At 38.3% G+C, this 24,866-nt stretch overlaps 1 pseudogene; it reads right to left on the bottom strand.

The window, feature by feature from the left end:
• Positions 1 to 8,006: 8,006 nt before the first annotated feature.
• LOC138169017 (MOB-like protein phocein pseudogene) lies at positions 8,007 to 13,303 on the bottom strand (annotated as a pseudogene).
• Between the last annotated feature and the right edge of the window lie 11,563 nt (positions 13,304 to 24,866).

Here is a 24,866-nt window from a genome sequence, read left to right as displayed (position 1 = left end):
AACCCCCCAACTCTATGAACATGCATACTTGGGTTTGATGGGTACACAGATCTTACACTGGATGAAGTGAAGGCGGCTCTGAAAAGAAGTCAAGGAAATAACTTGATTGGATCATGGTACAAAGGAGACAGTTCCAATGACTCAAATCATCTTTAACTAGAAGTATACGGTCAATAAAGTCAGAAGCTGCTGAGAAGGCAATACCATTTTTTCCTTTGTTATGCTGGGCTGGCTGCAAGCAGTTCCACATGTTTGGCCACACTATTTTGATTGATTTTATGGCATTATAACAGTACAGTACACAGGTTATGGTGACATTGTTTTTATTAAAACCAAACCAAAGCTAACTCAAATCTCCAGAAGCCTTATTTCTTCTACAGAGCCTTTCCAGACCAAGTTAGTAAAATTAATCATTGCAGCCTCTCTAGTAATTTCTCTCATTCATCCTTTTTTCCTTTTTCCCCAAATTTAATTTAATTTTCTCATTACTAAGCATTTATTTTCTTGCCCATCTACTCCCCTCACTGAATAATAAAAATAAAAAGATAACCCATATAATAATTATGTATAGTCAAACTAAATAAAGTTCCTACAAAGACTCATCCTTCTTTCTTTCCTCAAAACTTGACCCTGTTCCTGAATTAGTTGTGTGTCTTTGGGTCAGTCACTTCACATCTCTATGGATCAATTTCCTCAATTTTGAAATGGATGACAGCATTTTGTAAAGTGTTGAGTATAATACAGGTGGGAGGGACTTTGGAAGAAGAGCTGTTTACTTGGAGTTGGTCTTCAGCACAGACGCAGGTGAATCAACTTTAACAGCCAGTCTGTTTACTTGAGAGCAGATTACTAAATAACAGTAAGTCTAACCTGGCTAAGCTTATCCCATCATTTCTCCCAGACAGCATCTAATCATTTTTTTCCAGAGCAGTTAATGTCTTTTTTCCTAAACAATTCTCATACTTCAAGTTGCCCGCCCCACCCAATGCCTTTGCTAATGGCCTTCTTGTGAACTTGCTTATGGTTTTACCACTGTTCAGATTTTCCTCTGTTGACCTCTCCATAAAACTGTCTTTGGTGGGCTCAGGCTGCTGGTCTCTGGTTCCTAAGGCAGGCAGAATTCATCCCTTCTTGGTGGTGACCTAGAAGCTGTAGAGCTGGCCTCCTCTAATGTCTCATCATGGTACCTGGGTGACTCAGTGTTTTGCTGGTGGAGGCTGAACTCTGAAAGGTTCTACTAAGTTCGAAAGTCTTTGAAAACATGTCTAGTGATGACTGTATATTTTTCATATAAGTACCAGACTAGGTGAGTTCAGAATGGCTCCCAGGGTCACCATTGAATCATTGAATTAGAGCTGGAAAGGGCTTGTTTCATCCAACTTCTTCATTTTACAGATAAAAAACTGAGGCTCAGAAAGATTGAATAACTTTCTCAAGATAACCCAGGTGGTATCAGAGTCACAATTCAGACCCACGTCCCTAGATTCCAAACTTCAGTGCCATTTTCACTGATGTCTCATCACCAGGTTGATTGCAGTGGGATCAGTTTCTCAGCTGCAATGTTTAATGGTCTTTTCCTAAGTCATTGAATGGTTGAGTGAATAACAGATCCAGGATTTGAATCTCTGACTTCAAAATTCAGTGCCATTTCCATTTCACCATGTTGTCTTTGTCAGTGAAGGAAATATATATATATGTAATATATATATATATATATGTATATATATAATATATATATGGATAAAATTAAAGAACTTTGAATTACTGAAGTGAGTTGATAGAAAATACTTAGGATAATTGTAGGACTGGATTGATGAAGTGTCAAAGAAAGATATGGTCTGGTTCTAAGAGAGGGAATCAGAAATTTTTCATGCTTTCTAGGGCTGGTTATGCCCTCAACCCAGGGACAGACTCTGGGGAAAATCTATAAACACAAAGCTTAGCTATGTCATGTCTAGGGTTTCCCTTAAAAGGGATTAACAGGGACTCTTCTAGGGAAAAGTTTGATGTACTATCTATAGGGCGGCTATTTATTTCCTTCACCACAAAAGAAATACTTGAAACTCAAAAGACGCATAAGTATCCATTAACCAATACTTAATACATTAAAAAAAACCTCTTATACCCATTTTACTCTCCTGGGAAGCAAGACAACTTTGTGGGACTAACGAATACATTTTTCACATTTACCTAGAATCAGTACTGTCTAAACTACAGTCAGATCTTCTAGTCAGTTAGGTGGAACGCTCAAATGAATTTAGGTATAGGATGATCCTGTCGGTGATCATTTCTTTTCCCTCTGAGAAGAGGAAAGCACTTCCTGCTGACCAGTCATCATCTCGGGCACTCCCAAACTTTCAAACTCATGATGTTACCTCCAGGGCTAATGGAAGCATCCATTTCTCAGGAATGCCATCCAGCAACCTGGGCTCCATGGAGAAAAACCCCATGAAATGAAAGATGCAGGCAAGACAAGGACCTGAGGTCCTGTCTCATGGTCACCTGGATGAGGACATGGTCTTACTTCCATGTGCTTGAGTTTTGGCTGCCATTGATGCTGGGAGCAGGCCTTTATCCCCAAATAAGAGATGAGAAAATCTATTTTCTTCCTTTCCTTTTAGTGATATTTTCCCTTGCACAGTTGTAGTCATCTTGTGTATTGCTCTTCTGGGTTGACATTTCATTTTGCATCAGTTAATTTACATTTTACCATAATTCTCTGAATTGTTCATATTCCTCATTTTTATTGCATTACATTGGTATGGTATAGTTTGTTCAGTCATTTCTCAACTAATGGGGAGCTAGCCAAAAATAATAATTGCTATTCATATATTTGAATTTTGCGTTATCTTCATTTCCAAATATATGTGTTCTTCTGCTCCTACTTAGTGATCCATCTCATATAACAAAAAATAAAAAAAAGAGAACTTAAGAAAATAGTTCAGTAAATTCTGGGCAGTTATGTGATTTCTACACTCATAATCCTCTGTCTCCACAAAGGAGAAAGGGAAATGCATCTTCTTGTCTCTTTTTTGGAATAAGTTTGGTCATTATTATAATTACACAGCATTGATCTTTCCCTCCCCCCCAAAAAAGATAGCACTGGGCCTGTAGAGGAGACACATACACAGATAGAGACAGGCAGACAGAAACAGAGAGAGAGTCAGAGACAGAGAAAGACAAACAGGGAGAGAGACAAAGGGAGGGAGTGAGGGGGGGAGAGAGAGAGAGAGAGAGGAGAGAGAAGAGGAGAAACAGAGAGGGGGGAGAGGACAACTGTTAATTTTTGTATCTCAGGAACTTGAAAAGAGTTTTTTGTTTTTTTTCTTTTTGGAGGGGGGAGGTAGGGCAATTGGGGTTAAGTGACTTGCCCAAGGTCACACAGCTAGTTTTTGTGTTAAGTGTCTGAGGCTGTATTTGAACTCAGGTCCTCCTGACTCCAGGGCCGGTGCTCTATTCACTGTGCTACCTAGCTGCCCTGAAAAGAGTTTTCTTTATTTCTACTCATGTATTGCTGAACTCTCTTGGAGAAAGTTATGCTGATGTGTGAATTGAGTTAATTATAGATTAAATTTATGTTCTCAAATCTTAACTTGATCGTCAACTTTCTATGTTCCCAGCTTGACTGTCTTTCACACTTTACACAGCAGTTATCCCAAACCCGTTACTCTTTTCCCATCCCTTAAAAAAAACCTTCTTAGTTATTTATTTTTAACATTCTTTTCTTTTTAAATTTTGAGTTCCAAATTCTCACCTTCCATCTCACCCACTGAGAAGGCAAGCAATATATCAATTATACATGTGAAGTCATGCAAAACCTATTAGTTTCATCAGTTCTCTCTCTGAAGGTTCTTTTCCTGTCTCTTATACACCACCTCTCCCTGCGCCTTCACACAAGAGGACTTTGCCTCCACCCTTACAGAGAAAATCACTGAACCAGTCAGGGCCCAAACAACAACCAAATGGGGCTTGGCCTAGGGCCTGCTGTTGGCCAACTTGCCACTGGACTCTGATGGCTTGGGAGGAGAAAGTAAGGCTGGTGACCTTGCACAGCCCTGCCTCACTGAACCTAAGTCACTTGCACATCCTGGCGTCACCTCTCTGACATCATGGTCCTCTTCCAGAATAAAGGTCAAACAACAACAGAGAGAATAGAGACGGACCTTGGGGATCTTCCTCTTCTTCCCCATCCCATACCTGGAGCCCTCTTCAATATCCTCTCTTCTCTCCTCCTTTTCTCTTGTCTCTCTCGGAGGATGAAGAGCTCTCTTTGTTGCTATTGGATCTCCTTCTTGGCAGTTGACCCTATAGATCAATCAGTCAGTAATGATTTATGAAGCCCTTACCACATGCCAAGTACTGTATGGAGCTCAGGGAATACAAAGAAAAGGCAAACAGCCCCTGCCCTCAAGGGAATTATATTCTAATGAGGAGGACCACATATGAAGAAAGAGGTCTATGCCAATGTGGGTGGAAGGTAAGCTTGGATGGGAAGCACTGTCCGCGGAGACATTGGATAGACCTCCTGAAACATTTCACACGTAGGCTGAGTCTTGAAGGGAGTCTTGGGATTCTAAGAGGTTAAGATGAGAAAGGGAGAGAAAGTCATTACAAAGATCTGGGAATGGGCAATGGAGTGTTGTGTGTGAGGAATGGCAGGTAGCCCAGTATGGCTGGACCATGGAGCTTATTGGGGCAGGATACTGGTAATGTATGAGAAGAATGGATAGATAGGAAGGAACCAGGTTGTGAGGTTTTCAGTGTCAAACACAAACAAACAATATATTTGATTCTGGAGGTAATAGAGAGCCACCAGAATTTATTGAGTGAGAGAGTGACATGGTCAGATTTACACATTAGGAAAATCCCTTTAGTAGCTGTGTGAAGGATAGATTGGAATGGGAAGAGACTTGAGGCAGGGAGACCAAGAAAGAGGCTATTGCTATAGCCCAGGTAAGAGGAGATGAGGATCTTACTAGAGTGGTGGCCATGTTAGTAGAGAAGAGGGTATGTCCGAGAGATGATGGGGAGGTATGAATGATGAGATTTGGCAAATGCTAGGATATAGGGGACAAACAGGAGTGGAATTGAAGTTGTGAACCTGGGTAACTGGAAGGATGGCAGAGCCATTGACAGAAATAAGGAAGTTTGGGAGAGTATTGTAAAATACAGAATCAAAACGTTGTTGTTGTTCAGTCATTTACGATCCTCTCTGTCCCTTCATGACCTCTTTTTGAGCTTTTCTTGACAAAGATACTAGAATGGTTTACTATTTCCTTCATTAGTTCATTGTACAGATGAAGAAACTGGGTTAAGTGACTTGCCCAGGGTCACAGAGATAGTAAGTATCTGAGGCTGGATTTGAATTCAGGTCTTTCTGACTCCAGACCTGGCACTCTATCCACTCCCCCCTGCTATCCTCCTCCCCCCCCCCACCAGCTGCACAAATAGCAAAATGAGGGAAGAATAATGAATTCTGGTTTGGGCATGCCAAGTTCAATATGCTACTGGGATATCCAGTTAAAAACATCCAGCAGCAAGATGCTGAATACATGTTAGTGTAACTTGAGACATAACAGGGTCTATTATATAGGTCTGGGATTTATTAACATAGAAATGATAATTGATCCCAAAGAAGCTGATGATGTTGTCTATCAGTATAGCATAAAGGGAGAAGAGAAGAGAGCCCTGCACATAGCCGTGGGGGCCAACCACAGTTAGCTGGTGTGATGTGGCTCAAGATGCAGAAAAACAGATGGGAAGGAATGCCAGGCAGGTAGAAGGACCAAGGGGATGGAGTGTCATGAAAGCCCATGGAGAGTATCTAGAAGAAGAAGGTGATTAGCAGCTCCAGTGACCAGAGAGTGACCAAGAAGAAGGATGAGGCTTGAGAAAAGGTCATTGAGTTTGGCGGTTAAGAGAGCCTTGGTGAATTCTCTTCAAATGTCGATGCCACAATATCAATTGTAGAGGGGAAAGAAAAAAGAATGACAAGAGAGGAAGTTGAAGCATGGGGTTGTAAATGGCTTTTTCAAGGGGTTTAGCAACTTAATGTAATGGAAAATGTGTGGAATTTGGAGCCAGAGGACCTGGGTTCCAACTCAAACTCTATCACTTAATACTGGGGTCTTGGGAAAGTTAATTAACCTTTCTGTACCTCTGAGTCGTCACCTACAAAATTAGGGGGTTGTACTATACTGTGTCTGAGGACTCAGCCATCTCTAGGTTTATGATTCTGCGTCAGCTGAGAAGGGGAGAAGGGATATAAGAGACGACCTGATTTGGTGATTGTTTTTCTTTTAAGGGTCAGGGAGTGAAGGAGGAAATAGAGGGGTTACTGTCATTTGTCAAGTGGATGTAAGATGAAGAGAAGGGGAGAAAAGAGGCCCTCAGCAAATGTTCTTGGGTGCCATTTGAAGCTGGAGGAGAGAAGAGAAGGTTTGGGATAACTGCTTTGGATTGTGGGATGGAGACTCTTTTGGGGGAGCAGAGTAGAAGAATTGCCTTGATGCTGTAAGGACCCAGTTGAGATGGTTGCTGTTGTTTAGTGTCAGTTGTATTCTATTCTTTGTGACCCCATTTGGGGGGTTTTCTTGGCAGGGATATTGGAGGGGCTGCTAGTTACTTCTCCAATTCATTTTATACAGGAGGAAACTGAGGCAAACACTGCTAAGTGACTTACCTGGGTTATTAAGTGTTTGAGGTCAGATTTCAGCTCAGGAAGATGCATTTTCCTGACCTCAGGACTGGCACTCTATGCATTGCCCCACCTTGATCGACAGTAAGTCACATAAATTTGTATGGACCCTGCCAGTATGGTTTTGTGACTTCCTTCACCTCCACTCATCAGTATATGAGGAGTGAAGGAGGTGAATGGTGGCCATAATGCAAGTTTGGGGCTTGATAAAATGTAATCATTAGTAATCTCAAGGGACCCAATTGTGCAGAGATGACCTGGTTCACCAAGGTGTCGAGACTGGAAAGGGAAGAGAGTATAGGCAGAGCAAAGAGCTTCTCTGATCTTCAGTCTCTCCTTCCCTCCATTGCACAGTCACCCCCATCTTTCCAAATCCTCCACTTGATTCTCCTAGTCCCATCACATATTTCCTCTCCCTTTCAGAGACAAATTCTGTAATATTGATAGTATTTGCCTACAATTCCTTACTTCTTAGACATCAATGTCCTTTAGTCTGGCTTCTGACTCAAGTTTTGATCTATAACTGCTCTCTCCAAGGTGACCTGTGATCTCTTCCCTGTTGAATCCAATGTTGTTTTCCCCGTTCCATTGTAAAGATCACAGAAAAGTAAATGGGAAACAAAAATATGCCATTATTCCACTCTGGGGAAAAAAAATCAAAGGATCACAGATTTGGAACTAGAAAGGACTTTAGAAGGCCACTGAGTAAAATCCACTCTTTGACAAGGGAGAAGACCAAGACTGAGAGAGGTCATTCAACCCAGTAAGGGTTCCAGACCAGTAAATGTCTGAGATGGAATTTTAACTCATGTTTTTCCTGACTCTAAGTCAGGAAAAGTCAGTGGTTTATCCACTCTGCCATACTATCTTTCAGCACACCCAGTATTGGCCTGGATTAGAAGATGGTCAGGCATTTGTCCCCTTTCCCCAAATTCCACCCCTCCTCTTTTTTTTTTAGCTTGTTGGAGGGCTAACAGCAATGGCCACCGTTGTTACACTGTGGTACTCTGCCACCCCTGACATCACAGGAATTTGTCTGCCTACTTTATAGAGTCTGTCTAAACCAAGACAGATGCTGAGATAATGACAGAACCACCCTAGACACAACTGTAGTTTTGAACTGAATTCTTCTCTCTATGCTTTGCAAAGCCTGTCTCTGGATGACACCTACACTTTCCTAGTTTGTGAATAAATTAGAAAGTAAATCCTCCTGGGCTTTAGCAAGCCCACAGCGACTTCCTTGAACAGTTTCTCTCCAGCTTGTTGTTAAGTCATTACAAAAATGATAGTTAAATCACCTTCAGGGTAGTCAGAAAGATGCTGAAAGCTGGGGAAAGATCAAAGTGAAGAATTGAAGGTATCAGCAGAAGGTACCCCACAGGCATGTTTGGTAATGATGATTTCTGGAAACTGGGAATTTTTGCTTCTAATTTATGTGTCTGGCTTCTGTTGGGCTAGGTTGCTGTTGCTTCCTTCCCTCTTTCCCTCCCGTCTCCATTGTTATGGCTCAAAGGAATCCAGTAAACTACAGCTCATCCTTCTCAAAAGTGCAGACAGGCTGGTCTGCTGCCTTGAATCATCACCCCAGTCGCCGTGTGCTACTTTGAGAATTAGTCCTTGCAAAGGTTGTGCATTTTTGGAAGGAAGTGGGGCAGAAAGAGCGATCTATAGCTAAAGATTATAGACCACTGTCTCAGAAATGTCTGGGATGATTTGTCCTGCTGAGCGCAGATCCGTTCTGCTCAAAATAAGATATTCATGGAAATATGCTAGGGGCAATGCAACTGCTTGGTAAAGTCTTAGAAAGACTTTCTCAATGTTGACAAGAAGTAGGCAGGGATTTCATTCAGGGTCTTGATGTCCAGGTGGGGCAGTCGTGGAGAGGAAGGCATGATAACGTCATCCATCCCTTTGTAACATTCCACTTTCCCATGTGGTGAGAAAAGATAGTAAGAAATGAGTTCAATTGGAAAAAAATTAGACTTGTAATATTATTGATATAGAAACTTCCAGTGAGGAAACTCTCCCTCCCAGTGTATAAGGGGAGTTGTTCTACTCCATACTCTACCTCTCACCCAATAAAGTTTCCTCTGTAACAAAAGAAAAACAGTTAAAGTCACCTAACATGGAGATTATGTTTGACAGTATGTGTGACATTTTATATCCGTTGTCTTCCACTTCTCCACTGAAAGGGGGCAGGCACATTTCCTCATCTCCTCTCTAGGGCTAAGACTGATTAGTATAATTACATACTTACCCCGGGAGTTCAGTCTGCCCCTGAAGCCCCTTTCTCTGATTAATTGATTCCTCCCAGAATTTCCATTTTAAGGAAAGTACACAGGCCAGGCATGTTTTCTGGGATCTACTCTTGGGTCTCCAGGCTTTCTCTATCACGGCCCTGAGTGACCTGCTCCCTCTCTCCTTCCCCTGCTTTTAGTTTCTTTTTTATGTATTTACCATCCCCAATTAGATTGTAAGCTCCTTGAGGGAAGGGACTGTCTTTTTGTTTGTATTTGTATTCTTAGCACTTAACATGGTGGTAATAAATGCTTGATTTGACTCACTACTATAATCTGAGTGAGTTACTGGGACAATGAGAGGGTAAGTAATTTACTTAGAGTCAAATTACTGATATTTATCAGAGATGGGACTTCAATCTAGCTCTTCCTCTGATTCTGAGTCTGACTCTACATCCAATTTAACAATACAAACTTTAACAATAAGTTGGAATTCACTTTGAAATAGATTTTACTCTTTGGTTTGATATACTGAAAGTTTAAGAAAACACAAGCAACTCAGACACTCCAGATTGCCACTTGTTAAATAATTCTCAATATTTATACAGTACTTTGAGGACGTGCAAATACTTATGATGCATATATGCAATTCATGACTAAAAAATATTAGAAAATAAGTGGAATATCCCAGGTCAATTGTCAGCATCAGGAATGGAAGTAAAAGGATGCAGATTTCAGCAATGGTTCTCACTGGCAGAAGCATTTATTCACCTTAGCATTTTTACCATGTACACAACTTCTTGGTATACACTTTTTCAAAAAAGGCAGAACCAAAAAAACCCATACAGCTTCTAGGTGCATTGTGTAGCAGAGTAAGATTATTCTCTTAGTATTACTAAGACTGTGCTTGCTTTTGCATTTGAATATATATGTAATCTTTGCATATATATAAATTCATGAGCAGGTTTTGGAAACAGTATTTCAGAAATGAGCTATGATTTAGCCTGAACTTATATGCAATCCTCCAATTCTAATTATTACTAATTCTAAATTTAGGATGTAAAATTAAGGGAAACGATGCTATTTCATTAGTAAAGGTGCATATTGGAAACCTAAAATACACTCATCTTTTTTTGTCCAATAACTTTGTTTACTGAAGATTGTGATTCAATGATTATTTAGCAGCAGTTTTAAAAAATTGTAAATTCATTAACAGGCATCATAAACACATAGAACTAATCTTATTTTTAAAAAGACATATGTGTTATACTGGTGAATATACAGCTCACAAATAAAGTATTGCCCATTTAAAAAGTCAAAACAGAGTATGCAGGACTATTCTAAACAAAGGAACCATAATATAAATGTAGGATTGGAGTATCTAAAATTATATATACAGTACATAATTAATGTTAACGATGTGTCTGGTACATTTTTTATGTGTAATTCCCATGATGCTTCACTTTTCCCAGACTCTGAATTGTGTACCTTCTCTTCCAAAACTGGTATATTCAAATTATTCTTAGATATCATATTTTATTTTATCACATATTTAGTAAATTTGTGACTCTAAAATGTTTTATTCTCCTATTGATCAAATATTTGCCAAAAATTAAAATATTCTGTAAATCCTATGGGATACTGATCCAAGTTTGCCTACGCATGACTCCTTTGTGTGAACCCTATTAAGGAAATATTTATTGCTCTTCAGAATTCATATTATCAAGTGTGTGCCTAGTGTAGTCGATGTCAGGAAACTCTTTTGGAGTCTTATGAGCTGCACAGATTAAAATCCATTGTTCAGTTGCTGTCATCCGAGTATATGAAGTTTGACAGCAAGTTCATTGAGCTCCAAGTAGAGTTACCTTCCATGTGCATATTTCTACCTACCTACATCTTGGCCTTCGGGTGGTTCAAAAATTTTGTCAATATTGGAACAATCTACTGCTATGTTCTAATTGAATGCACTGTTAAACAGTTAATGTACCATTCATTTCATCAAAGTATTTGTCAGTCCAACTTTAGAAAACAGGACTTAGTGCCTAGACCAGTGTTGCCATCCTCTCCACCATGACCATAGGTAGAGTCTGGGCCAGTGCCCAGAAATTGGGGGATGGCTTCTGGAATAAAGTGAGGTTAGTTCTCAAAGTGTGATCCAAGGTCTCCCTTTTCAGGGGGTCCACAAGGTCAAACTATTTTCATAATAAGAATACTAAGACATTTTAATTTTTAATATAATAAATACCTCTAGGCATAACCCCCATAAACAAAAGCTCCTTGGGGTCCTGAATAATTTTGAGGAATGTAAAGGGTTCCTGATACCAAAAAGTTTGGTTCTAGATTCACTGTTCTGGATCTAGATATGGCCAGAGAGATATCTTCAAAAATGTTATTTCTTGTTTTGTTCTAAGAAGTAAGGAATATCAAAAATGCATCAAAACTTGTTCCAAACGAACCATAGTGAAAGGAAGAATGGCAGGAGAACAATATAGCAAAAAAGAACAATGATGAATAATTATTGTGACCAATCTTAGCCCAGGAGGAGAAATGAGTGAGTGAATGAATGAATGAAAAATAATTTATTGGGTTGGCTAGGTGGCACAGTGAATAGAGCACCAGCGCTGGAGTCAGGAGGACCTTAGTTCAAATCGGCCTCAGACACTTAACACAAAAACTAGCCTGTGACCTTAGGCAAGTCACTTAACCCCAACTGCCCTACAAAAAGCAAAAAAATATATATATTAAGCATTTTCTATGTGCCAAACACAGATCATACAAATACACAATGAAGTCTCTGTTGTCAAGGAGCATACGTTCCGGGGCAGCCAGGTAGCACAGTGAGTAGGAGCGCCGGCTCCAGTGTTGGGACGACCTGGAGATCGAATCCTGGGCTCAGACACTTAGCACCCACCCAGAAACACCTGGCCGTGTAACCTTGAGCAAGTTACTTAACCCCGATTGCTTTAAAAAAAAAAAAAGGAGCATATGTTCTAATGGCTGATCTAATACTCGGAGTGGTTCACTAGATTTCTAGCTGGAAATGACCTCAGGGTCATCTAGTATAATTGTCTCATGCGAAATAAGGTACCCATACAGCTTTAGTGACTTGCTCACAGTGGCCCTTGTAGTAAGTATCATTCACATAGGAGTTATAGTGGAAACTTGAAGTATGGATGAGGTTTCCAAGAGCAAGAATATTTAGGGGAATGAGAAGAGAAGAGAGAACATTGGAGAAAATGATAGAAATCAGTCAGTCAGCAATTATTGGTTAAATGCTATATGCCAGGGATTATGCAAAGACAAAATGAAGCATTCCTTGCCCTCAAGAAGCTTACAGTGGTGTGTAAATTAAGTGGGAGAGAATAAAATAGATAGATGAAGCATTTTATACAGGGCTGGGGTGGGGTGAGGGGAATTGGAGAGACAAATACAAGCAAACAAGACATCCTCATCTCTCAAGGAGCTACTATTTTAATGGAGGAAGATAACATGTAAAGGGGAGCTGGAAATTAGGGCAGGGAGAAGGAAGGCACCTGAGTGGAGGAGGAGAAGGAGAACAAGTCTGGAGAGTGAGCCAAAGTGAGTCAGGTGAAGAGTTGTTAATGGGGGACTTCCTGAAATAATAGTTCTAGCTAAGGAGTCATCATTTAGGGAAAAGGGCCCAAGGCAGAAGTTTCTCCAGGGTGGGAAGGCTGCGGCCAAGGAAGTCTAGACACTGAGTCAAGGAGTGAGTGAGTCAAATGAACTCTTAACAGCTTTTTAGATCTTTAAAAAACGTTTTATATTCAATATGTCCTCTTCTTGCTGCAGTCACTTGTTTTACACAATTTGGATTCACCAGTTTTGACACATTCTTTATCATGAAACTATACTTTGGTCTTATTGGATATTAAGTATAATTTTGGAAAACAGACTTTTTCCCTCATTCTAGCCTTGGTTATATCCCATAGTTTTTCTTCCAATTTATTTTTATTTTTTTTCAGGTTTGAATTTTCTGCCTTACCTCCCCACCTACTTCCTCCCTTCCCATTAAGGAAAACAAATACAGTCACAAGTATGTATAGTCAAGCAAAGCAAATTCCCCCATTAACCATGTCTTCAAATGCCAAACAAACGTATGTCTCAATCTGCACTTTGGGTCTATCACTTCTCAATCCAGAGGCTAGTAATTTGTTTTGTCATCCTCTGGAACTGTGACTGGACATTACATTGATCAGAGTTCCTAAACTTTTCAAAATTGTTTGTCTTTACAACATAGCTGTTTCTGTTTAAATTGTTCTCCTGGTTCTGCTCACTTCACTTTGCATCAATTCATACAATTCTTTCCCGCTTTCTCTAAAACTATCCTTTTCATCATTTCTTACTGCATTGTAGTATTCTATCACATTCATATACCACAAGTTACTCAGTCATCCCTCAGTTTCCAATTTTTTGTCACAAAAAAGTGCTGTTATAACTATTTTTGTATGTATGAACCCTTTTCCTTTTTCTTTAATCTCTTTAGGAAACAGACCTAGTACTATTATTGCTGGATCAGAATTTGCAGTTTAATAGCTTCCAAAAAGTTTTCCAGAATCCAGTTGACAATTCCACAACCCCTGTAGCATTTATAATTTTCCTTTTTTTGTCATCTTTGCCAATCTGAGGGATGTGATGTGGAAATTCAGAGTTGCCTTCATTTGTATTTCTCTAATTATTATTCAGAGCATTTTTATATGACTATTGATATATTGATTTTTTCCTCTGAAAGCTGCTGATTCATATTGTTTGATCATTTATTAATTGTGGAATGACTCTTATTCTTATAAATTTGAATAAATTACCTAGATGTCTTAGAAATGAGACCTTTGTCAAAAAAAAAAAACTTGCTGCAAAGATTTTCCCTCATTTACTTGCTTTTCTTCTAATTTTAGATAAATTTGTTCTGATCATGCAAAAACTTTAAAATTTTGTGTAATCAAAATGGTCCATGTTACCTCTTGTGAATCTCCCTATCTCTTATCTTCATGGATGTTCTTTTTGTTCTGACAGGTAATTTCTTTTGTGTTTATTTAACTTGTTTATAATGTCATCATTTGTGTCTAAATCATGTATTCATTTGAAGCTTGTTTTTGGATACAGTGTCAGACATTGATCTATACCCAGTTTCTTCTATTCTTCTTTCCAGTTTTACCAACAGTTTTTGTTAAATAGTAAATTCTTGCCTCAATAGCTGGGATCTTTGAGTTTATCAAATGCTAGATTACTGTGCTAGTCTGCTGCTATATTTATTGCATGCTTAGTATGGTTCACTGATCAACCTTTCTATTTTTTACTCAATACCAAATTGCTTTAATGATTGTCGCTTTGTAGAATAGTTTGAGATCTAGTATTGCTAGGTCTTCTTCCTTTCCCACTCCCCCCCCCTTTTTTTGCATCAATTCTTTTGCTATTCTTCATCTTTTCCCCTCATAATAAAATTTGTTATTCTTTTCCCCTGGTTCTATAAATAAAGTAAGCCTTTGGAAGTTTGATTGGTATGGCACTGAATATGTAAATTAATTTAATTTTTTTATTTTTATCATATTGATTCAGGCTACCCATGAGCAATTAATATTTCTTCCAATATTTAGATGTCTTCATTTGTGTTCAGAGTGTTTTGTAGCTTTTCTTAATACATTTTCCATGTAGGTCTTGGTTTGTACACTCCAAATATTTTATGTGTTCTATAGTAACTTTGAATGGAATTTCTCTATCTCCTCCTGTTGGATTTTATTGGTAATAGACTGAGGTGGTGATGATTTATATGGGTTTATTTTATATCCTGAAATTTTGCTGAAGTTGTTCATTTTTAATTAGTTTTTTAGTTGATATTCTAGGGTTCTTTAAGTAAACCATAATCTCTGCAAAAATTAATTTTTGTTTCCTCATTGCTCATGCTTATCCTTCAATTTCCTTTTCTTGTCTTATTAGTACAATTAACATTTTTAGCACCATATTGAAGAGTGGCAGTAATAGTTATCCTTGCTTTGTCCTTGATCTTACTAGAAAGGTTTCTAGTTTATAAGCATTACAGATATTGCTTCCTTTTGGTTTTAGATAGTTACCACTTAACATATTTAAGAAGGGTCAATTTATTCCTATGCTTTCTAGTTTTTTTTTAAAACAATAGATGTATCTTGTCTAAAGATTTTCTGCATCTACTAACATAATCATTTGATTTTCTTGTATTTTTTATTAATATATACAATTATGTTCATTGTTTCCCTTATATTGAATCAGACCTGTATTCTTGATATAAATTTATCCTAGCCAGGATCAGAATGACTGAAATCAAGTCCTATTTCTTACCTGAGTGTGAGTGATAGATCCCTTCTCCTCTGGAGAGCTTGTGATGTGGTGTTGTAGAATCCATATTTAAAATCTTTGCATCATTATCCATTAGTGATATTGATCTATGGTTTTCTTTTTCTGCTTTAACTCTTTTTGGTATGAGGTAACAAGTCCACATTGGGTAATAGAAGGAATTTGACAGGACCTTTTCCTTGTTTTTTTCAAACAGTTTGTGTAACATTGGAATTAGGTGTTATTTGTAAATCCATCTGGACCTGTTTTTTTTTTTTTGAAGGGGGGGAGTTCATTTATGACTGGTTCACTTTCTTTTTAAAAAAATCGGGTCATTTAAATATTCTATTTCCTGTTTTAAAATATTTTTGTGAAAAAATCCATCCATTTCATTTATATTCATTTGATTTTCTTCTTTCTTTTAAAAATTAAGTTAGTTAATAGTTTGTCTATTTTATTGTCCGTGCTCCCTGCCAAAAATTTTTTTATTTTTTGCTTTCAACTTTGTTAATCTCTTATTTGATTCTGAAGATGTCTATTTTGGTATTTAATTGGGGGTTTTAGTTTGTTGGTTTTCTAATTTTTTTTGTTGCATTCTCATTTAATTGATCTTTCCATCTCTCTCTCTCTCTCTCTCTCTCTCTCTCTCTCTCTCTCTCTCTCTGTCTGTCTCTCTCTCAATGAAAGTGTTTAGAGATAAAAAAAATTTTGGATTATTTTGACAGCATCCTACATATTTGGGTATACTATCTCATTGTTGTCATTATCCTTAATGAAATTGATAATTGTTCCTTTTTCATTTTGGAGGTGGGAAGGCAGAGCAATTGGGGTTAAGTGACTTGCCCAAGGTCACATAGCTAGTAAGTGTCAAGTGTCTGAGGCCAGAGTGGAACTCAGGTCCTCCTGACTCCCAAGTCAGTACTCTGTTCACCATGCCACTAGCTGCCCCCTAATTATTTCTATGATTTGTTATTTGAACCACTCATTCTTAAGGATTAAGCAATTTAGTCTCCATTTAATTTTTTTTCTTTGTTTCAAAGGTCCTTTGTTGAACATCATTTTTATTGTATTATGGTCCATAAAAGACTTAAAATATTTCTGTTTTTATGCATTTGTTTATTAGGTTTTTATATCCTGATACATGATCAATTTTTGTGACAGTGCCATGTATAGCTGAGAAATATGTACACTACTTTATATTCCAATTCAATATTCTCCTGAGGACTATCATGTCTAACTTTTCTTGAATTTCATTTAAGGTCCTTCATTTCTTTTGCTTCTTTGCTTGTTGTTTTGTCATTCTGACCTTATCTTAGTATGCAATATAATTTAATATTTTATTTATAAAGACAATTTTTAACATTTGTTTAAAAAATTTTTTTGAGTTCCAAATTCACTCTCTTCTTCCCTTCCCAGTCTTCCCTCCCTCCTAGAAGGCAATTTGAAATGGGTTACACATGTGCAGCCATGCAAAACTCATTTCCATATTAGTCATCTTGTGAAAGAAAACACAAACCAAACAAACAAACAAACAAAATATCAACCACCATTCAGACTCCATTAGTCCTTTCTCTGGAGATAGATAGCATTTTTCATCATAAGTCATTCAGAATTGTCTTGGCTCATTGTATTACTAAGAATAGCTAAGTCATTTACAGTTGATCATCATGCAATATTGCTGCTCCTGTGTACCATGTTCTCTTGGTTCTGCTCATTTCACTTTGCATCAGTTCATGTAAGACTTTCCAGTATTTTTGGAAATCATCCTGCTTGTCATTTTTTATAACATTATAGTATTCTATCACAACTTATTCACCCATTCTCCAGTTGATGGACATCTCAATTTCAAGTACTTTACCTCCACAAAGAGAGCTGCTATAAATATGTTTGTATAGATGCATCCTATTCATTTTGACTTTTATCTCTTTCAGACGCAGACCTAGTCATGGTATTGCTGGGTCAAAGGTCATGCATGGCTTTATATCACTTCGGGCATAGTTCTAAATTGCTCTACAGAATGGTTGAACCAGTTCACAACTCCAGTGTCTCCATTTTCCCACATCCCCTCCAACATTTGTTGTTTTCCTTTTCTGTCATATTAGCCAATCCGATAGGTGTGAGGTGGAACCTCAGAGTTGTTTTAATTCATTTTTTCTAATCAATAGGAATTTATAGCATTTTTTTTCATATGACTATCAATAGCCTTGATTGCCTTCTCTGAAAACTGCCTATTCAGATCCTTTGACCATTTATCAATTGGGGGATGACTCATTTTTTTTTTTATAAATTTGACTCATTCCCTATATTTTTGGTAAATGAACCCTTTATCAGAGAAACTTGCTATAATTTTTTCACAGTTACAATTACTAACTGTATTGCCCTTTATAATATTTTCCCCCTATTTATCATATTCTTTCTCTATCCTTTCACCCTGTCCATTGTCGACAGTGTTTTGCTTCTTACTGCCACATCCCCTAACCTACCCTCCTGTCAATCATCTGCTCCCTTCTCTTATTCCCTTCCCCTCCATCTTTCCTATAGGGTAAGATAGATTTCTACACCCAAATAAGTGGGTATAGTGGTTCTTTGAGGCAGTTTTGATGACAGTAGGGTTCATTTGCTTCCCCCCCCCACTGCCCTCTTCTTTCCCTCCATTTGTAAAAGCTCTTTTGTGCCTTTTTTATGTGAGATAATTTAGCCCATTCTACCCTCCCTTTCCCCACCTCGAGTGCATTCCTCTTTCTCATCCCTTAATTTTATTTCTTTTAGATAATCATCCCATCATATTCAACTTAACCTATGTTCTCTGTCTATATATGCACCTAAAGACCTAATAATGAGAAAGTTCTTAGAAGTTACATGTGTCATTTTCCCATAAGAATGTAAACAGTTTAACCTTATTGAATCCTTATGATTTATCTTTCCTGTATATCTTTTTATGCTTTGCTTTAGTCTCATATTTGAATGTCAAATTTTCTATTCAGCTCTTATTATTTTTTTAATCAGGCATGCTTGAAAGATATCTGATTCATTGAATATCCATTTAAAAATTTTTTTTAATCAGGCATGCTTGAAAGACATCTGATTCATTGAATATCCATTTTTTTTCCCCAAGAAGAAGTATATTCAGTTTTGCTGGGTAGGTAATTCTTGGTTGGAATTCTGACTATTTTGCCCTTTGGAACATCATATTTCAAGACCTCTGATCCTTTAATGTAGAAGCTACCAAATCTTATGTTATCCTGACTGTGGCTCCACAATATTTGAATTGTTTCTTTCTGGCTGCTTGCAATATTTTCTCCTTGACCTGGGAGCTCTGGAATTTGGCTATGATATTCCTAGAAGTTTCCATTTTGGGATTCTTTCAGGAGGTGATTAATGAATTCTTTCCATTTCTATTTTACTCTCTGGTTCTAGAATCTCAAGATAGTTTTCCTTGATAATTTCTTGAAAGATGATGTCTAAGCTCTTTTTTTGATGATGGATTGCAGGTAGTCCAATACTTCTTAAACAATATTTCCTGGATCTGTTTTCCAGGACAGTTGTTTTTCCAGTGAGATATTTCACATTGTCTTTTTCATTTTTTTGCTTCTTAATATCTCATGGAGTCATTAGCTTCCACTTGCACAATTCTAATTTTTTTTTAAAGCAATCGGGATTAAGTAACTTGCTCAAGGTTACACAGCCAGTTATTTCTGGGTGTGGTGCTAAGTATCTGAGCCCAGATTTGATCCCCAGGTCATCCCAATACTGGAGCCAGTGATCCTACTCACTGAGCCACCTGGCCGCCCCTAAGCAATTGGGGTTAAGTAACTTGCTCAAGGTTACACGGCCAGGTGTTTCTGGGTGGGTGCTAAGTGTCTGAGCCCCAGATTCGATCTCCAGGTCTTCCTGACACTGGAGCTGGTGCTCTTACTTGCTGTGCTACCTGGCCTCCCCCACAATTCTAATTTTTAAGGAATTCTTTTCTTTAGTGAACTTTTGTGATTTTTCCCCCTTCCATTTTACCAATTCTGCTCGTTAAGATTTTCTTCTTTTTATTGGTTTTTATGCCTCTTTTACCATTTGGATTATTATTTTTTTAAGGTATTATTTTCTTCAGTTATTTTTCTTGTGCCACTTTAGACAGTTTACTTTTTTTTAATGATTTTCTTGCATCATTGTCATTTATTTTCCCAATTTTTCCTCTACCTGTCTTATTTGAATTTGAAAAGCCATTTTGGAGGGGGCAGAGCCAAAATAGTGGCATAGAAGCAGGAAAATTCCATGAGCTCCCGCCATAACCACCTAAGATATGTATAAAATATGACTCTAAACAAATTTTAGGGCTACAAAACCCTCAAAGGAATAGAGAGAAACAAATCTTCCACTAAAGGCAGACCAGCAGGCGGACAGGAAGAGTTCATCAGAGTGCACCGGGAGCCAAGCCCAGCCCTGCATGAGCCCACTGTTTTAGCCCCAGGGTGGCCCTGACCAGTGGCTGCAGCAGACTTCCCAAGAATGGATCACCAGCAATAGTGGCAGTTTCCAAAAATATCAACCCATAAATGCCAAAGAAAAAGTGAGAGGTCAGTATAGAACTTTGTTGGAACTGGGGAAAACGGAGGAGTGGGTCAGGCCCCTGCCCCAAGAGCTAGAAGTGGCGGAGGTGTAGTGGCCCTGCAGCCACCTCCATGTGGCTGCTTCAGAGCTCCTGGCCTGAAGATTGTAGGGGGGCCAAGCAAACATTCAGAGGGTAATCGCTCTTGCTTTAACCTGCCTGGATCTGGATCACGGTCTTGTGTTGTGGTCCTGAAGTGTGTGACCAGTGAGCCAGAGTCTGTGTGGGCTGCAGAGATGGTGCCCTCCTAATAGCTCTGGCAGCTGTGAAAAACTCAATGATATAGGACAAAGCTCTCCTCTGCGGAAGCAGAGTTCTACTGTGGCAAAGAGCTCAAAAGTCAAGTAATTGAGTGGCAACATGAGCAAGCAAAGGAAGCAAAGCAAGTGCAACAATACAACTTTAGATTCCTATTTTGGGGACAAAAAGGATCAGAGCATGTAATGGGAGGAAGACAATGAAGTCAGAACTCCTACACCAAAAAAAAATATGAACTGGTTATAGGCCATGGAGGAGCTCAAGAAGGATTTTGAAAATCAAGTAAGAGAAGTGGGAGAAAAATTGGGAAGAGAAATGAGAATGATGCAAGAAAATTATGAAAAGAGAGTCAACAACCTGATTGAAGAAAATAACACTTTAAAAATAGATTAATTCAAATGGCAAAAGAGGCCCAAAAAGCCAATGAGGAGAAGAATGCCTTTAAAAGCTGAATTTGCCAGATGGAAAAAGAATCTCAAAAGCTCACTCAAGAGGATAATTCCTTCAGAATTAGGTTGGAGTAAATGGAAGCTAGTGACTTTATGAGAAATCAAGATACTATTAAACAGATCCAAACAAATGAAAAACTAGAAGGTCATGTGAAATATCTCATTGGAAAAACCACTTACCTGGAAAATAGATCCACAAGAGATAATTTAAAAATTATTGGACTACCTGAAAGCCATGATTAAAAAAAGAACCTAGAAATCATCCTTCAAGAAATTCTCAAGGAAAATTACCCTGCTATTTTAGAACCAGAGAACAAAGTAGAAATTGAAAGAATTCACCAATCACCTCTTGAAAAAGATCCCAAATCCCAAAGAGATCAGAGAAGTGGGAGGAGGACCTGTATGTACAAAAATATATATAGTGGCTCTTTTTGTGGTGGCAAAGAATTGGAAATCAAAGGGATGCCCATCAATTGGGGAATGGATGAACAAATTGTGGTATATGAATGTAATGGAATACTACTGTGCTATAAGAAATGAGGAGCAGATGGACTTCACAATAATCTGGAGAGACTTATATAGACTGATCCTGAGCAAGAAAAGCAGAACCAGGAGAAATCTCTACATAATCACAGATACAACATATGTATGACGACTAACTTCAATAGACTGGGCTCCTCTAAGCAATGTAAGGTTATAAGACAACTCCAAAACACTCATGATTGAAAGAGATACCCACATCCAGAGAAAGAGATATGGAGACTGAATGCAGATTGAAACAAACTACTTGTTCTCTTTCTTTTTCTTGTTTTGTTTCCTCTTTCCCACTGATCATTCCATCAGTTATAATCCTTCTTTACAACCTGACTAATGATTATTGTGAAGATATTTGTAGATCCTATATTTGAGTGCATGCTGCCATGATGGGGGGGGGATGAGAGATAAGGGGAGAAAATTTGAAACTCAAGGGATTGTGGAACTGAATGTTGTAAAATAAAAGTAAATAAACAAAAAAAAGATCCCAAAAAGAAAACTCCTAGGAATATTATAGCCAGGTTCCAGAGTTGTGAGATCAAGGAGAAAATATTACAAGCAGCCAAGAAGAAACAATTTGAATATTGTGGAAACACAATCAGGATAACACAAGATCTAGCAGCTTCTACATTAAGCAATCCAAGAGCTTAGATTATGATATTCCAGAGGTCAAAGGAGCTAGGATTAAAACCAAGAATCACATACCCAGCAAAACTGAGTATCATGTTTCAGTGGAAAATATGGTCATTCAATGAAATAGAGGACTTTCAAGCATTCTTGATGAAAAAACCAGAGTTGAATAGAAAATTTGACATTCAAATACAAGAAGCAAGAAAAGCATGAGAAGGTAAACAGGGAAAAGAAATCATAAGGAACTTATGAAAGTTGAACTATTTACATTCCTTCATGGAAATAGGATAATTGTAACTTATGAAACTTTTCTCATACATATATGGCTATATAGGAGGGTATATGTGCATATGAATACATATGTGAGTGTATGTTTATATGTGTACAGGTATACATAGACAGAGGTCACAGGATCAATTGAATAGGAAGAGATGATATTTAAAAGGTGAAATTGAGAGGTCAGAGAGGAATATAATGAGAGGAGATGGGGAGAGACAGAATAGTATAAATTATCTCATATAGAAGAGGCAAGGGATAACTGTTACAGTGGGGGGGAGGAGAACAGGAAGGCAAAAGGGAATGGGTCAGCCTTACTCTCATTGAATTTGGCTTAGAGAGGGAATGACATACACACTAAATTGGGTATCTCACCCTATGGGGGGGTAGGGGGGGAGGGGATGAGAGGGGGGATGATGGAGGAGAGGTCAGATTCGGGGGAAGGGTAATCAGAAGCATCCACTTTTGAAAAGGGACAGGTCAAAGTAGATAATAGAACAAGTGGGGGTGGGATAGGATGGAAGGTAATATAATCAATCTTTCACAATATATCCAGTATGGAAATGTTTTGTGTAACTACATATGCACAACCTATATTGAATTGCTTATCTTCCCAGTAAGGGTGGGTGTCAAGGGAGGAAGGGAAAGAATCTGGAATTCGAAGTCATAAAATCAAATGTTTAAAAAAATTATTATTATTATTATTTTACATGGAACTGGGAAATAAGATATACAGGCACTGGGGTATTGAGACCCATCTTGATCTACTGGAAGTTGGAGGGGGAATGGGGGAGGATATAGGAGAGAGCAGATTGGGAGAGGGAGTATACAGTGGGATCACTGTTTTGGGGTGGTGGGTAGGGGAAAGACGAGGAGAAAATTTTAAACTCAAAATCCTGTGTAAATGAATGATGTAAACTAAAAATAAACATAAAATTTAATTTAAAAAAAGAATAAAACTATGGAATAAAAAAAAAGAATGCTAAAAAAAGCCATTTTGAGCTCTTCCATGAATTCTTCTTTGGGTTTGAAACCAATTCACTTTTTTTTTTTGAGACTTTGGATGTAGCAGTTTTGGTTTTGTCATCTTCTTTTGAGTTTGAGTTTTGAGCTTCCCTGTCACCAAAGGAACTTTCTATGGTCAGGATCTAATTTTCTTGTTTGTTAATTTTTCCAGTCTATTTCTTGGCTTCAACTTTATATTAAAGTTGAGCTCTGCTCCCCAGGTGGAGGGGGTACTGTTCTAAGCTTTAGTTTTTGTGTGTGTGCAGCTGTTATTAGAGCTTCAGAGAGTCTGTAAGTTTTAAATTCTTCCAAGATGGTATGATCTAAGGAGAAGTGTGTTTACTATTCTACTGACCCATACAATGGTCTGTGAGTAACCACAAGAACTCTTTTCTGTCCTGGAACTGGGACCAAGGTTGCCGTTCCCCAGTGGCTGCAAGCTCTGGTGTGCTGCTGCTCTTCCTCTCCTTGGAGCTGTGACCTAGATCCCTGTATAGTCAATGAAACAGAGTCCTTTGCTTAGTGCCAGAAAAGGGACTCCTATAATCTCCTTCCGACCCATTTCCAGAACCCCTTACTCTCTGTTGGTCAAGAGCTCCTGAAGCTTCCACTGCTGATTCGGTCAGTTTCCAAGGCCTGCTGTTGGTTTGCCCTATTTTTCTCTTTGAACTGGAAGCTCTGGATGTCGGTCATGATGTTTCTGCTGTGTGAACTCCACTCTAACCTGAGTGTGACAGACCTCTCCAGCCAACCTTCTAAGTTATTCAAGGCTGAAAAATTTATTTCACCCCATCCTTTTGTGGGTGCTGCTGCTCTAGAATTTGTTTTGAGGCATTACTTAAAGTTGTCTGGAGTGGAATTTGGAAGAGCTCAGTTGAGTACCTGCCTTTCCTCTACCATCTTGGCTTTACCTTCTCCTGGTTGGTATTTAAAAGTGTGTAACAGTTTTGATTTTTTTAAATGAGGGATTCTTGAAAGTCTTCGATTTCACTGAAGGTATATTTTTTGTCTCTGTAGGGTTATATTCAGTTTCATGGTATAAGTTACTCTTGGTTGTAAAATGACATCTTTTGGTTTTTTTAATACTATTTTCCAAATTCTCTGCTTCTTCATAATTGTGGTTGCTCTATTATATGTGATCATGATTCTTGCTTGTCAATACTTGAATTCTTTCTTTCTGGATACTTATAGTATTTTTTCCCCTTTGAATTAGAAGCTCTGGATTTTGGCTATGATGTTCCTGTTGTGACCCTGGACTAGTCACTTAATTTGTCTACCTCAGTTTCCTTGTCTGTAAAATGGGGATAATAATAGCATCTACTTTCCAGTGTTGTCATAATTCTTTTTCTAAAAGCTAATAAAATTTGGCTAGAAAGTTCATAAATAATGAGGAGTAAGCCCAGTTGAGGCTCATGAATGCAGTATTGGAAAAGCTCATACCCTTTGCCATTACCCCTAGAACCATGAGAGAAGTCTCAATTGCTTTGAGGGACCTGGATGGCCAATGTATGTGGGAATTGGGGAAGTAGCCTAGGAGAAGATGGTATAACATAACATAAATAAACCAAGGGACAATAATAAACATTAAAACTGAGAGAAATGATTATTAAGTTACCAATTATTGGGGAGATCCAGGTTTTTTCCCTTCCTAGATCGTTATTCTTTACTATGCCAAGTCAGCAATTAAAGGACATTGTTGATGGATGAGATTGTCCAAATCTCTGAGCTACATGCCTTTCAGTCTGGGGGTGGGAGACCCCACCCAACTGGAGAGTCTTCAAAGAATTTAATCTGAGGTGAATTCCAGCCCATTGCATTCTACTCAGCCTGGTATGAGCAGATGTGGACCCCTTTTT

This window comes from Petaurus breviceps, unplaced genomic scaffold (genome assembly GCF_028583685.1).
Source record: "Petaurus breviceps papuanus isolate PSGF00001 unplaced genomic scaffold, PetGlider_PUasm1.0 126, whole genome shotgun sequence".
Lineage (NCBI taxonomy): Eukaryota > Metazoa > Chordata > Mammalia > Diprotodontia > Petauridae > Petaurus > Petaurus breviceps.
The sequence above is the reverse complement of the archived record's forward strand: the minus strand, read 5'-3'. Positions and strand labels throughout refer to the sequence as shown.